The 15,223-nt window shown below is 37.6% G+C and overlaps 1 non-coding gene across 1 annotated transcript; it reads left to right on the top strand.

Annotated features, from left to right (window-relative positions):
• Positions 1–14,589: 14,589 nt before the first annotated feature.
• Positions 14,590–14,696, top strand: LOC111896531 (small nucleolar RNA R71). The gene has a single exon (XR_002851945.1). It is a non-coding gene; the product is annotated as a small nucleolar RNA R71 (small nucleolar RNA).
• Positions 14,697–15,223: the final 527 nt, after the last annotated feature.

Raw genomic sequence — 15,223 nt, forward strand, 5'->3', positions numbered from 1 at the left:
AATTATTATGGATTATCAAGTTGGTTTTAATTGTATTAGTAATTTAGTTCTAACTTTACCAATAATTAATTAATTCATGTCAAACTATGTATGGTCACACACAATTGAACACAGAATCAATTATCAATATAAATATGCTATGTAAGATTTATTATCAAACGCAATTATAGTCACAATCCACATTCTCTAACATAGCTAAGTTTATTTACTCTAATTAATAACTAAGATAGGTCAATCCTAGCTCTAACAATTTAATGTTCACTAAATCATTAGGTAGACAAGTTCATGCAGTTAATGGTCAATAAGCTACACAGAACATGTAATCAAGCAAATAGAGAAACAACCACAAGCATGCTACGTAACTACAAATCAAACACAAGCAATTTACCAACTAAATAAATCCATAAAAATTAAGTTATTCATAAGTTAGAAGCTTCATCTAGCTAAACAAGAGTAGCTAGATTCAGCTGCTCATAATAGCAACTAACACACTAACACAAATCAAAGTGTAATAAAACATGTTCCTAGGTAACGAATAATTAAACTAAATTATGGACCTTCACTCTTTTGGTGTTGAAAACCTTTTTCCAGAACCTTTCTTCTGCTCAAAATCGCCTTCTGGAACTCCTTTCTTCAGCCAAAAAGTCCCTTCCTCATAATGATCAAGAATGCTTAAATATCCTCCAAAATCTCGCGCCACGTCGTGGCTATCCAGGCCACATCGTGGCCTCCAAGTTATCCTTATCGGGCAAGGATTCCTCCATAACGCGATCTTTATCTTCTAGAATTCTCATGCCACGTCGTGGGTTTAGTAATTTTCGTGGATTTATTCATCTCTTGTGTTCCAAGTCTCCCATGTTCTACATATTGTCACTTTTAGTCCCTCTCTTCGAAAATACTTTTAATTGACTGAAAATAACAATTTAAAGTCATAAGTACCATTATTCTAAACATATTATCAACTTATTAATAAAAATGTACTTAAATATTGCCTAGAAATAGGTATAAATTTGGCAATATCAAAATACCCCACACTTAGGCTTTGCTTGCCCTCAAGCAAATTTAAACTTAACCCTTGATTACTAACATCACATAGAACAATCCGACTCCAGCTCAGCCATTATGCCAAGACCTCAACGCATGCATTTGTGTCTAAAATTTTCCTAAAGTACCCCCATACTTTAAATACTCACAATCTTCATAAACAATCGCACACTTTTTCCGAACAATTCTCATTTTATGCAACCCTCCGAACCCATCCGCAAAAAAACCTCCTATCCTCAAGGTATTTTTAGTTGAGCAACCTAAGCATACATAATCTAGAATTACAATCTATGATACCACTATGGAGCTCTGTTGGAATTCTTCACTTCCTTGATAATTTGATCTTTGATTTCTTTGAATTCACCACCTTGTTGTTTGATTTTTGGTATCTTCAACTTTTTGAATTTCTTGGAATTTTGATCTTTTGATCTTCACTTTAATTGCTCCAAAATTCTTCAAACTTTTCTCGCAATTCTCTTTTTTTTTAATTATTACATGTACCTCACTTTTTTCACTCAAAACCTACATGCTTAAGCAAAGGCGCTCAACCTCAACCTTTATTGGTTATGGATAATAACTTTCCTGGATACATTTCAGGTTTAGGCTGCTAAACATATTGCATCCCTCAAACCAAGCGGGGTTATGTGTTTGTTCCATGATTTCACTAAAATAAGGGAGGCCACAAATGCACTATAACGTGTATTGGCTCAACTAAACATTTGAACTTTTATCGGATCATCCCACATAACACTAGCAACTACAGTTCAAATTATTATTACTAGATTCAATTATTAAAAATTTCAATTTTCAAATTTTAAATTTTTACTATCAAATTCTATCATTATCTAGCAATTTACTTTTTCTACCCCTACCCCACACTTATTTCATACAATGCCCTCATTGTATGCATAAAATAAATCAAAATTAAAGAAAAGGGAGAAAAAGGAACAGACTCCCCTGGGATAGCGGTGTAAGCATCTCTAAAAGTGTGGAAAATGTGCATCTTGAATATGGACCTCTCAAAAATAGAAAGTTGGTGTAGAACTGGATGAATATGTAAATAAACCACGAACATGACTCGAAACTTCAATTCTTCAAAGTGGGTGCTAGTAAGTAGAAAAATGTGGGAAAGGATAAACTGATACACGTCGTGCAAAGAGTACCACGTCGTGATATTAGATGAAAACACGAACAGAAGGCTGCTTTAATTCTTCAAATTGTATGAGAGCCACGACGTGGTGTAAGGAGCCCACGTCGTGGAAACTGAACATCAACAAGAATGCCTCATTGCTTTATTCATCCTAGCAGCTTGACCAGTGTCTAAATGGTTTAAGACTCTTCTATGTAAATATACTTCCCAACTGTAACCTCTCTCCTACTAACGTACCCCACACTTATCTTGAATTGTGGGTTCCAACTCACGACTTTAAGCTTCCTTGACTTGACTAGACAAACACGACTCTTGACTTAACCTTATATGCTCCTGAGAATTCCAATGTTAATCTGAAAAACGGAAAAACCCAAAAGAAATAAAAGAGTAACATCATAGTTCAACAAAGTCTTACATTACAAACCAAATTCAAACATAAAAGAACACTACTTAAAACAAAACAAAAGAAAATAAATAGAAAAGAAAATCAATCATCATCTCCTTGTCCCTGTGCTCCACTTGGTCCTGCCCCATCATTCTGCGGATGCCAAAGCTCCTCCCACGTAAGGATAATGTGGTGGCATAGAAGGTGGCCGGGTCACACCCAAATGTGAATAAATACCCTCAGTAAGCTGAGTATGATAAATAGCATGCCCCCGGAGATTATCCAAATAAGTTCCCACCCGACTCTGAAAAGGGTCGGTGGGCACTCCTTGTACATGCTGTGAAGCAACACGCTCTCTCTCCATCTCTCCTTTAGCTGGCACATTTCGACGCCGCGGTTTAGCTTGTGGTTGCTGCCCTGGATGCGCCTCCTCCTGCTCCTCATCTATCGGCGGTATAACAAAACTGTTGGGTTTTGAGCATTCTAACACTCCTAAGTGTACATGCAACCCTAAATACCTTGGATCTATGTTTTCTCTATTATACATGCAAATAAGAACATCCAAGGTATTATCCTAATCTAGCATACAAAACAATGACTATAGCGAGATAGAATACATACCTCTTTGGTGTAGAAAGTCTTCATGAAGCTTGAGTGCCTAGTGCCCCAAGTGTGACACCTCAAATGGTTCACACAACACCAAATACACATGGAATGACTTGAGAGAAAACCCACACTTCATGAAATCGGCTAGCCCTTCTAGTACCCTCACTAGTGCAGATTTTGCCAAGAATAATATCTTTATATAGTGTTACAATTAGGGAAAACCCTAATTGTCATGACTTTCCATTTCCTTGGATCCATGGGTTCAAATACACCATGGAGCATCCATGGAGCACCATATGGGTTTTGGCCCAACTAGATAATCCATGGAGCATTAGCCCACTATACAAGTATGGATGATTTACACAATCAACCCATATATTTAATTAGTCTTCTTTTGATCACTTAATTAATCCTAGATTAATTCTTGACCAATACTAATTAAATAATCTCATTATTCTTATTATTAATATACTAGAACTTATAATATATTAATAACCATAAGTGTCTTATTTCTCTCATTATAGTCTATCCAAGTGCATGATGCCATGCAACCCAAATGGACCATGCCGGGTCGGGTCAAGTCTTACCAATTATAGTTATGGACTTAGACATTAATCCAACAGTCTCCCACTTGGATAAGTCTAAAACTATTATTGCGTATGACTTCAGGAACCAACTGGCAATCGTAGCTCTCAAAAGCTTCTGTCGAACTCTGACCTTTGTAGATGAACTCTGACCTTTGTCAGTGACATGTCCATTAGATAAGGGATCATATATTCCTCCATTCTAGATATCATATGGACTGAGACATGGATTATAATCATTCTCTCTGTCCATTTGTTGTTTCCCGATTTCCGATTTATGACGACTGACTAATTGAACAAATCAAATCAGTCCTGGCCCGGCCGAGCACTTCCATTTGTCATCATCAAATCATCGAGGGGCCCACAGATATCGCTTTTATCCCGAAGGTAAAAGGAACGGATAAACTTCGACTCATATGGCTTGTTCTACTACTTGTTGAATCATACACAAAAGCACGTTTTATAGCACAGAGTTACCAAATGCGGTTTCGTGCAATCAATGTACTATCAACTCATAGTAACAACTCATATCTCTAGGTTTGAAGAATATAAGATATTATCGTCTCATGATCACTCGTGATAAAACCCATGAAGTGATTCCAATGAGCGCGGGTTGAATCCAATACTCAGAACTTATGAGCACTCATGATTGCTGTAGCCTTGTCCAACACCTTAGACCTCTACAACCCATCATGACAGTCTTAATTCATATCTACTTCCAACATATGACCGACTGTGGATGGTTTGAATAACTTAGTCATTCCGGAAGAATAACCCAGTTTATTCGGGAAGTCAAAACATGCAAAGTGAAACACAATAATAATAGAATCCAATATGGTATCAACCCTTTGAACATAAATAAAACACCTTTTATTTATCACCATATGATTACACATTATTCATTGTATACTGTTTCAGCTATCAACTTTATTCTTGAATTTAAAACAATAGTTGTCCCATGCTCCAAGCATGTACACTATGTTTTCTTAAACACTAGTCATGCCATACACCAAGTATGCATACTATGTTTGTCTATGATCTTTACTTTGTGAACTAGATCCATTGAACATAACTTCAATGATTCTCTTTTCACACTCCCAAATCCTTACCGCAAATGCAAGAATTCCAAATTCATGCCATTTACTGAAATCTGTTAGATTCTAAACTTATATGCATTGATCCTCTTGTAATGAGTATGCACAAAGTCATAAAGACTTGACAACAAACATTACAGAGCATTCCAAAAGAGATCAACTTCTTGGAAACATCCTTCTTGCATTAAGTTTCCTAATCTTAAACAGATTGAAAATTCTAACTTTGAAACATTTCCAGATTCCATTTTGACTATCACTTCTGAACAAGAGTTGCCTCCTTACAGACTATGTCAATATGGTCCTTCCAGAATTATCACTATACTTCCAATTGTCCTTGAGCAACCAATCTTTGGTAAACCTTAGATTGTCCTCGACAATTGTTTAATCCTTTTAGTCATATCCAGTTCTAAACCTTTTCCCTTCTTAATGCCCCAGGCATTTGGAAAATTTTAGGACGGATGAATATAGCACATGTAATCGATCCTATATCCGAAGCATATGGGACACGATTCATGATGTCTTACATAAAGACTAAACCAGTCTTTTGCTATAATATTTCCATTTCAATTTGCCAAGTTCTCATAATTCAGATTATGAAAAGGGATGCCGTAATCATAATCGAATTTTAGAACGCAAATAATGGACCCATATACAAAATTTCCTTATGTTGAGCCATTCCAACATGAAATTCATATATATCCTTGACTAAATGATAAAAACCTCACGATCTAAGCTTATAGATTTGAGATGAAGCATAATTTCCTCTCCCTTAATTATAGCAAAACAACTTTTTCCCAATTGAAACTTTTGTTTTCTATAATTAACATTGCTAACTTGCAATACTTATCATAATTATCATGCTCCCACTAACATGATGATTATTAGCATAACACTTATGCTCCCACTAGCTTTGACATGTACTCAGAAATCAGCTGGACTTCTAGAAATCAATACTTCATTGACTATCTTACCAATGTTCAGATTTCTGATACTAGATTGTTTTGATAAAACTATATCAAAATCATACACCTTCCCTTAGATAGCACACTTGTGTGTCTAAACAATTATGAAGAGGGATGCCGTAATCATAATGTTTAGACCTTTTTGCCACTTCTCACAAGTCCATGTTAGTGTGCCGGTTAACCACACGCGCTCCACTAACGACTTTGAGAATGCAAATATCACAATTGCTATCTAGCTAAAATCTACTTAGTGAAAGTGTTTCCTCACCATCATTTTCATGAATCGGAGAGAAACCTTATGACACTTAGATTTACTGGTGTATGTGTTCTTATCCATGTGAATTGTCAAAAACCATAGTCACAAGACAAGGATAATGACAAATCCAAACTCATATGGATTGAACTCAATCTTAACTTCTTGCCACCTGGCAGCTCAAGGGCCTGCCATTGCTTCCAAGTTGTTGTGCAACAAATTGAGAACTCTAAGAACTCATATGCAAAACCAACTTTAACTGGAATGGGCACAGGCTATGTCAACACGATAGGTTATAAACCTCAAGTCGTGTGCTAGTGAAGAACTTCAGGTTTTACTCTTGATTAGTTCTTGAGACTTTCAAGACCTTTAAGACTCCCACTGTCCTCTTGACCTATAAGACTCCCTTGTCAAATATCCAAGAGATAGTGCGGATTCTAATCAAGACAAACACTTCACACAATTGGCCTAAGTTGGTCTTTGTTTTATCCAAAACATCACAACTTACCAATTTCAAATGTACAAGAGCAGAAAACTTTTACTCTTACATTTGACAAGTGTTTTAAACCTTCTTTAAGACATGTCACTCAAGTTACAATCTTGGAGTATGACTCTAAGACTTGTATTGGAACGAAGTATGACTCATCTTCTTGATTTAACCACTTCAACAATTCAAGATCCCTCTTCTTAGTCATAAGAATGCACTAAGATTTCCTTAGATAACTAATTGTGCTATGGTTTCTTAATCATTAAGATGATCACAAAAGCTGATACTAAAGTACTCTCCCATCTTTTCAGATTTGAGAAACTTTTATCCTTCTGCCGAATTTGATTCTTTTTATTCGCTCTGCCATACATTGGAACCTTTTCCAATGTCTCAGAGTTACACTTAAGCTTGTAAGTATAATCATATTTACTGAGCTTTAGTAAACTATGACGAATAGTCTTATCAAACTTTTGTGGTGGACTTAATCAATTCACAAGAATGTGTACTCGATCCCTTAGTCCTTTACTTGACTCACACATCCATGTGAACAAGTAATTAGTCTTAATTTTCCAAAACTTGAAAGTTCTCATTCATCATGCTATACAACTTGCATGATTCCAAGTTCCGGTCCAATTGAAACTTGGGTGATGAGAATCTTTCCTTATTTGGTAAATTTTGACATTACCACAAATGAAAGAATCAATTTCATATTTCCACTCTTGCTCTTAACGGAATTATATAAGCAACAATTTTTCCTGAAATGGCATTGTAAGGATATTTTAAAATAAATAAAATCAAAAAATTCTCTTTTATTTTAAAACTTTGCGGAAAAAAACTTATCCTTACAATCCATATGAGAACTTGTTGTTATCTATTCCTAGGCAATATCTCATAACTCCTAAGAAGTAGCTCAAGAATCCGATTTTTCAAACTATGCGATAGAAATCCATCTACGCGATCAGATTTAGCATATTCTTTCTTTAAGTTTCTTCACTTTTTTTCCTTTGATTCTTAAAACATCGCCATGTGACCCAGTCACATCATGTATCAAGAATCTCAGAATAGAAACTTAACAGAGTTAGATAGTGGAATTTACCTGAAGTAGAGTCAAACTTATTGACTTTAACATCCTTAGGTAAATTTGGCAGCTTCGCAACCAATGCCCTTTCTTTGGCAATACAAACATATGGACCCTTTGATAATGGTACACAGGACTATCACAGACTTAGCTTTTCTCTTTACCATTTGGTCAACCGAGTTGACTATAGCCGATCCCTTTCCATTGGGAAGAGAATGCTTTACTGGATATCCAATGTCATCATTGTCAATGTCCATAAAGTTTTAGGAAGTTGATCTTAACAAATAGATAAGATCATTAAGGGTCTTGTCATAGTCTTTTTCATAGGTGTTCCAAAAGAACTCACTATGTGACTTAGAAAGTAGTTGAACCACCAACTTTCTCAAGACTTTGACACCCAACTCTCCCGGCTTGTCAATATGTGACTACATCTCCAAGATGTGACCACACCTAGACCTTGCCTTGCCTAATAGGGCCTGAGTGACCTTAAACTTTTCAAGAATTTGTGGGTTAGGGAGAATAATTTGAAGAGGTGAAGAAGTATGATATCCATGGGACACCATCTTCATTAGGAAACCTTGTTTCGAGAGATTTGGGAAGATCATAGGTGTGTAAACCAAACATCTTTTGGGAGATATTCAAGATAGTTGATTTAAAGTCCTTAATATGACACCCAATATGAAATATTAAGGCTAGGACCCAACAAACTATTTTATAACTTAGAAGAGGTATGCCGTAATCCAAGCTATAAAATATTTGAAGGTAGGTGAATGACGATTCACCAATTTCCACCAAGATAAACGAAATGTATAATTAGGTTTTAATTGGTTTTGAAACTCCTAGATCTTTGAGATTCATTGAACTTTTCAAAGGCATGTTTCAATCTCGAGTGTGCCCTTCAGGTTTTGTGACTGGGATGCCGAGGATCACAAAACAAGGTGTGAAGTAACCATGCAAATCACTTGGTACCCTTAATAAATTACCCCTCAATCGATGTGCCGGTTAACCACACACGCTCCATCGATACTATGATAAATATTAAGTCACCCTTTACCTACCTTGTTAAGTCCAAGTTAGTGTGCCGGTTAACCACACACGCTCCACTAACGACTTAGACAAAGTGTAAAGTGCAATTTCATGGATTAGCACCTTATTCACATTTTTCCTAAGTAACTAAGATTGGGTATTATTAAGAGTTTAGTTACTTAGTATTATCATTAATACTTTTAATGAAGGGAGAATTCTAGTCCTGTCAAACCCGTTCGGCTAACGACCCTCCACCAGTCAAGCAAGCGGTGGGTGAGAGTGGACACCCATTAAGTTGCCATTTTATAGGCAACAACCTTATACCCACCTTATAGACCGGCTTCGTGAATGAGGCGTACTAGCGGTAAGACTGACTTTACTCTTATACATATATATATTATTAACTTATAATATTATAAAGTATAAGGGTTGAATTTTAACTTTTAAAATTCTAAGGGCTAACTTGGAATTAAAGTATTCATAAGTGAAAACTTTACAAATTCCAAAACTTGAGGGCAAGTTTTGAAACTATTCAAAACTAATTAATTCCATAACTTATGTGTTTAAAGTAGTTTTAATCCAAAAACTCTTCAAGTTCCATAACTTGAGGACAAGTTATGGAAGACTTTAAACTAATAAAAGAATTAACTTTTCTTTATTTTATAACTTATGGATTTAATTATGGTTACATATTTTTCTTTAATGAAGTGACTCTTGAACTTCCATAACTTGAGGACAAGTTATGGAGTCATAAAAAGTTATTCAATGACACAAGACTCTTCATTTTGTAACCATTGCCAACTATTATGAGTTTTATGAGTCTTTAATGTGACTCTTCATGTAACTTGAGGACAAGTTACACAAACACATTTTATACTCAACTCTTAGATTAAAATGGATTGAAAACAACTATTTCACTCAACATTTCTATTAATCTAAGCAACTCATAAGCACAAGATAATTCAAATCAAACTTTTTCATGTAATTAGTCTAAACCTTAAACTAATACAAAACATGAATCTATTGACAATTATCTTTGAAAATGGATTAGCATGAACATTACCACATCAAAAACAAGTTTATAAGTTCAAAAACAACTTAGGGTAATGTTCCTAGTCCATTTCTAGCCAAAAAACTCGAAAATATGCTGTCTGGGGGTCCAACTCGTCGAGTGCATGAACAAACTCGGCGAGTTGGATCGAATTCATCATTTTTAAGGCATGGACTCGTCGAGTCTCCTGATGGACTCGCCGAGTCTGATGGCCAGACAGCACCAGATTCGTTTTTTCAGCTTCTATTGCAGGTATAACAAGAAAACAAGCCTAGGCTCTGATACCACTGTTGGGTTTTGAGCATTCTAACACTCCTAAGTGTACATGCAACCCTAAATACCTTGGATCTATGTTTTCTCTATTATACATGCAAATAAGAACATCCAAGGTATTATCCTAATCTAGCATACAAAACAATGACTATAGCGAGATAGAATACATACCTCTTTGGTGTAGAAAGTCTTCATGAAGCTTGAGTGCCTAGTGCCCCAAGTGTGACACCTCAAATGGTTCACACAACACCAAATACACATGGAATGACTTGAGAGAAAACCCACACTTCATGAAATCGGCTAGCCCTTCTAGTACCCTCACTAGTGCAGATTTTGCCAAGAATAATATCTTTATATAGTGTTACAATTAGGGAAAACCCTAATTGTCATGACTTTCCATTTCCTTGGATCCATGGGTTCAAATACACCATGGAGCATCCATGGAGCACCATATGGGTTTTGGCCCAACTAGATAATCCATGGAGCATTAGCCCACTATACAAGTATGGATGATTTACACAATCAACCCATATATTTAATTAGTCTTCTTTTGATCACTTAATTAATCCTAGATTAATTCTTGACCAATACTAATTAAATAATCTCATTATTCTTATTATTAATATACTAGAACTTATAATATATTAATAACCATAAGTGTCTTATTTCTCTCATTATAGTCTATCCAAGTGCATGATGCCATGCAACCCAAATGGACCATGCCGGGTCGGGTCAAGTCTTACCAATTATAGTTATGGACTTAGACATTAATCCAACAAAAACCACCCCCGACATTCACCACTGCCCGCATAACTCCCAAGACTTGAATGGTTAAATCAGTGTCTGGGAATCGAGTAAGATTCCTCACAAAGTCATGGGTCAAAATATGATATGACCTAGCAAGGCGAGTAACCAAATGTCCCCTCGTAATCGGACTCCCGGGCCTAGAATTAGCCGCTTTCTTCCCCATGAACCTCGCCAACATATACGGTAAATCACAGCAAACCCCAGGGGTAACAAGAGTCCACAGATAAAACAAATTTTGAATAGGGACTTTATCGCCATGATGCTTATGATTTATAGAAAAAGTGATAAGGCGATGTAGAAATCGGAAAACAGGATTCCGAATTTGTGACTCACTCGAGTCACGAGTATTCTACTCATGGTTGGAAATACTCCGCCAGAACTGGACATCCATAATATCGGGATTAAAATCCCGAACACATCCAAGTAGGAATGGTATGAAAAACGGAGATTGAGTCTCCACTTCGGTATAAAGTCCCATCCGCCAAGTGAATTCCCGAAGACTACATTCCCTATAAACACCACCCAAGCGGAACACAAGGGCCCAGTTGTAAGTAAAGTCAATGGTGCATTCCTCGAAGCATACGGTAGAGAAAAACTCCACTGATAACTCCCGGTACACGGGTTCTTGAATTGCAAACAAATTCCTCCACCCGTGACAAGTGAAAGAAAAATGATCCCCTTTGTATGTTTTCGTCCAATAGCGTTCTAATTCAGCAACCATTCCCACACCACCGAGCCATCCCCAATCGATAATCGGAGCTATCGCAAATTCCCTGTTGTACAACCATCCCAACCGATTTTCATGTGTAGTCAACAATGGTCGGGGAATGTTTTGTGGAAACTGATATAAAGGATGTATAGTCGCCACATCAATCGGATTTTCCTCCTGTGGAATAGCCCTTCGAGGTCCCATTTCTGCATATAAAATTAAACCAAAGCAGCAAACACCCAAAACATTAAAAAAAAATTAAAACTGTTTGCCAGAAATCACGACGTGGCCAAGCTCGCCACGTCGTGGACCGTAGTCGGGACATGAGTATAGATCGGTTACTTTATATGCGATTTCAACCAAAAACAATGCTTGGGGTTTGTTCCTATGGATATTCAAAGGACATGCAACCTAGAATCAACAACTAATTTCAACCAATTTCGTGAATCTCATTATTCACATAAACCCTAACCATGAAAATGTAAAATTGTAAGAAATAACTACAATTAATGGGTAGAATACATACCAAATGGAGTTAGACAACAAGAAATTCGAAGGATTTGGAATACAAATTAAGAAATCGGTTGTGGGGACCCTCTTGTTTCCGTTCATGAGGCAGCATGCAAATGGAGAATGGGGAATGTGCGGTCAAAGGGTTTTAAGAAATGGTCCCCCCCCCCCCCCCCCCCGTGACTTTTTAAAGGCCACGTCGTGGACTTTGAAAGATTATGAGTTGTTTTAAAAAAAAACAAAATTCATCTGATCCCGTAATTACTCTTTAACCACTACGTGGCTCTATCAGACCACGACGTGGCATATGTCTGATCGCAAAAATTGTGTAAAATCACACATTTTAACTAACTACTTTGCATTTTATTTATTAATTAAATCTCCCCATAGCTAATTCTTTACTAAGTATCAATTATTAGACGATGAGTTGATATCTTTCCTAATTAAAAACTTAAAAATTAAAAGAAAAGAAAATGCAAACCAAGCTCAGGTTGCCTCCCGAGAAGCACTTCTTTTTCTTGGAGTCTTGAGCTGGACTTCGTGCCTCTTACGTTGAATCCTCTGAAGAGTCCATCACCAACTGGACCTTTTGTTCCTTAAAACGCCTCTTGTAAGCTTGAACTCGTCTTTTGTACGCTTTCTTTGAATTCTCTTTTTTAGCTTTGACCTCTTCTTCAAGCTTGCGTTTAATCCCTTGAGTCTTGAATTTTTCTTCACTCTTCATCTCCATACCACTTGTCTCTTCCTTCACCATTTGCCTTGTCACCTTTGAATTAACCTCTTCTTCATCACTTGTTATCCCCTCATCTTCTTTGCTCACCCAAGAAGGTGGACTCTTGTAAGCTATGACTTCAACCAAATACAGAACAGATGCCCTCGGTTTTGTTCTTTTGACTTGATGAACTGTCTTGATCTCTTCTTCCATAAGCCTTTCTAGTTCTTCTAGTTCATTGTCTTCATTAATTGTGAACACCTCTTCTTGATCATGATCCTCTTGGAAGTCATCTTGCATTCCAAAAACCTCTTTTTCATCTCCAACCCTCAAAGTGAGCTTAGACTCATGAATATCAACAAGAGCTCCAGCAGTGTTAAGCAATGGACGACCTAGGATAATTGGGACATCGGGGTCTTCCTTCATATCCAACACTACAAAATCTATTGGAAAAACAAATTTTCCAATTTTCACCAAAATATCCTCCACGATGCCCCGGGGTTGTGTCACTGAACGGTTCGCCATGTGAATCGTCATTTTTGTAGCCTTCATCTTCTGAATTTCCAATTTTTGATAAAATGAAAAAGGCATCAAATTAATGCTAGCCCTAGAATCGGCTAAAGCATTAACCTTCATTTTATAACCAAACTCACACGGAAGAGTGAGGCGTCCAAGATCCCCCGTCTTCTCTGGTATCTATCCCAACACAGATTTTGAGCTTTGCTCACTTAGAATCACCTTAGAATTCTTCTTTAATTGGTTACGGTTGTCTATCAAGGCTTTCAGTAAACTTTGATACTCGGGAATTTTGGATAAGGATTCGACAAAGGGAATATTAATCAGGATTCCCTTCACATGTTTGACAAGCTCTATATGCTCCTTCTCCAGTAGATTAAGTGCAGCTCGGGATGGAAATGGAAAAGGCGGCTGATAAACCGGAACGGGCTCAGAAACTTTTTGTTCAGACAAGAGCCACGTCGTGGCCAGAGAAGTGCCACGTCGTGGCGAAGCTGTTTCAGCAACCCCTTCACTTTCGAACTTTGGCTTCTTTGGTTTTGGATCGGGCTGCTGTGGTTCTTCTTCCAATGCTTCCAGGAACTCAGAGATTGCTTCTTCTTCAGTATCGATGGTCATTACATGAGATTGGGTCTTCACTTTGGGATTCTTCGGGGACAACTTTTCATGAACCAGAGTGGCTAGTTGACCAAATTGTACTTCAAGGTTATGGATGGAGGCTTGTTGATTCTGTATTAAAGTTTGTTGTTCAATAATAGCAGAATCAGTGGCATCGTGTCTCTTTTCCGAAGCTTATATAAACTTCATCAATATGGTCTCTAGATCGGGTTTCTTCTCAGTTGGTGGCTGCTCCTTTTGATAGAAGCCTCGACCTGTCTGCCTATACTTCTCTTCTTTTTGCTTCTTATACTCTTCATATGGCAGCCACTCCTTCTTTGGTTTCCTCCAGTCCTCATCAAACTTATCCCCACTCGAGTAGCACACTTGAGCTTTTCTGTTCCCAAACTCATCTAAATTTCAGTCCTTGGTCAAGTGTGGACCACTACATCTCTCGCAACCCACTCTTATGGCATGAATTGACTGGTCCATTTGTGTCGTCCTTTAAACCAAATTATTCAGCATGGCCATTACAGCTACTATTTCTTTAGTTTAGGCCCCTCCACCGCCTTTGATTCCATCTTGCCTAGGGTTGTGGTATTCGCAAGAGTGCTTCGCGAATTCTTCAATCAGCTCCTTGACCTTCCTTGGATTCTTCTTTGTCAAAGGTCCTTGAGAGTCAAGGAGTTGTCTCGTTATAACGTTAACCCCATCATAGAAAATCGACATTTATTGTTGCACATTTAGATCATGTTGAGGGTAATTTCTGAGCAAGCCGTTGTACCGCTCCCATGCTTCGTATAATGACTCCCCCGGTTGTTGCTCAAAGTTGGCTATTGCCTTCTTGAGTTTAGCTATCTTGGATGGTGGGCAAAACTGATCCAGAAATTGCTCACGCATTTGAGCCCAAGTGGTGATTGTACCCGGTGGAAGTGATTTTAACCACTCTTTAGCAGCTCCCTTGAAAGTAATGGGAAGCATCCTAAGCAAGACGGTGTTTCTATTGACATTTGGGACATTGAAGTAATCCGCAATGTCATTGACTTCATCTAGATGCTTAAAAGCATCCTCATGATCTTTCCCAAAAAATGGGATATCCTTCAGTGCAGTCAAGATGTGCCCTTTCAGCTCGAACGTGGCAGTAGCAGGTATTGCGGGTTGGACTAAACCGAGACCCACATCGTCTTGGATCCGCTTCTTGTAAGCTCCCATGGACATCTCTTCAAGTGCTGCCATCTCGTTCCTTGGCTCGTTCTCGGGTTCACTCGTATGTTCTTCAAATTCGGGCTCGGTATCGTATTCGGATTCGATTTGGACGGGTATTTGATCCAAGTGCTCAAAATTGCTCTTGTGCTTTGAGGATGAACTTGAATCTCCTG

The sequence above is a fragment of the Lactuca sativa genome, chromosome 4 (assembly GCF_002870075.4).
Source record: "Lactuca sativa cultivar Salinas chromosome 4, Lsat_Salinas_v11, whole genome shotgun sequence".
Classification (NCBI taxonomy): Eukaryota; Viridiplantae; Streptophyta; class Magnoliopsida; order Asterales; family Asteraceae; genus Lactuca; species Lactuca sativa.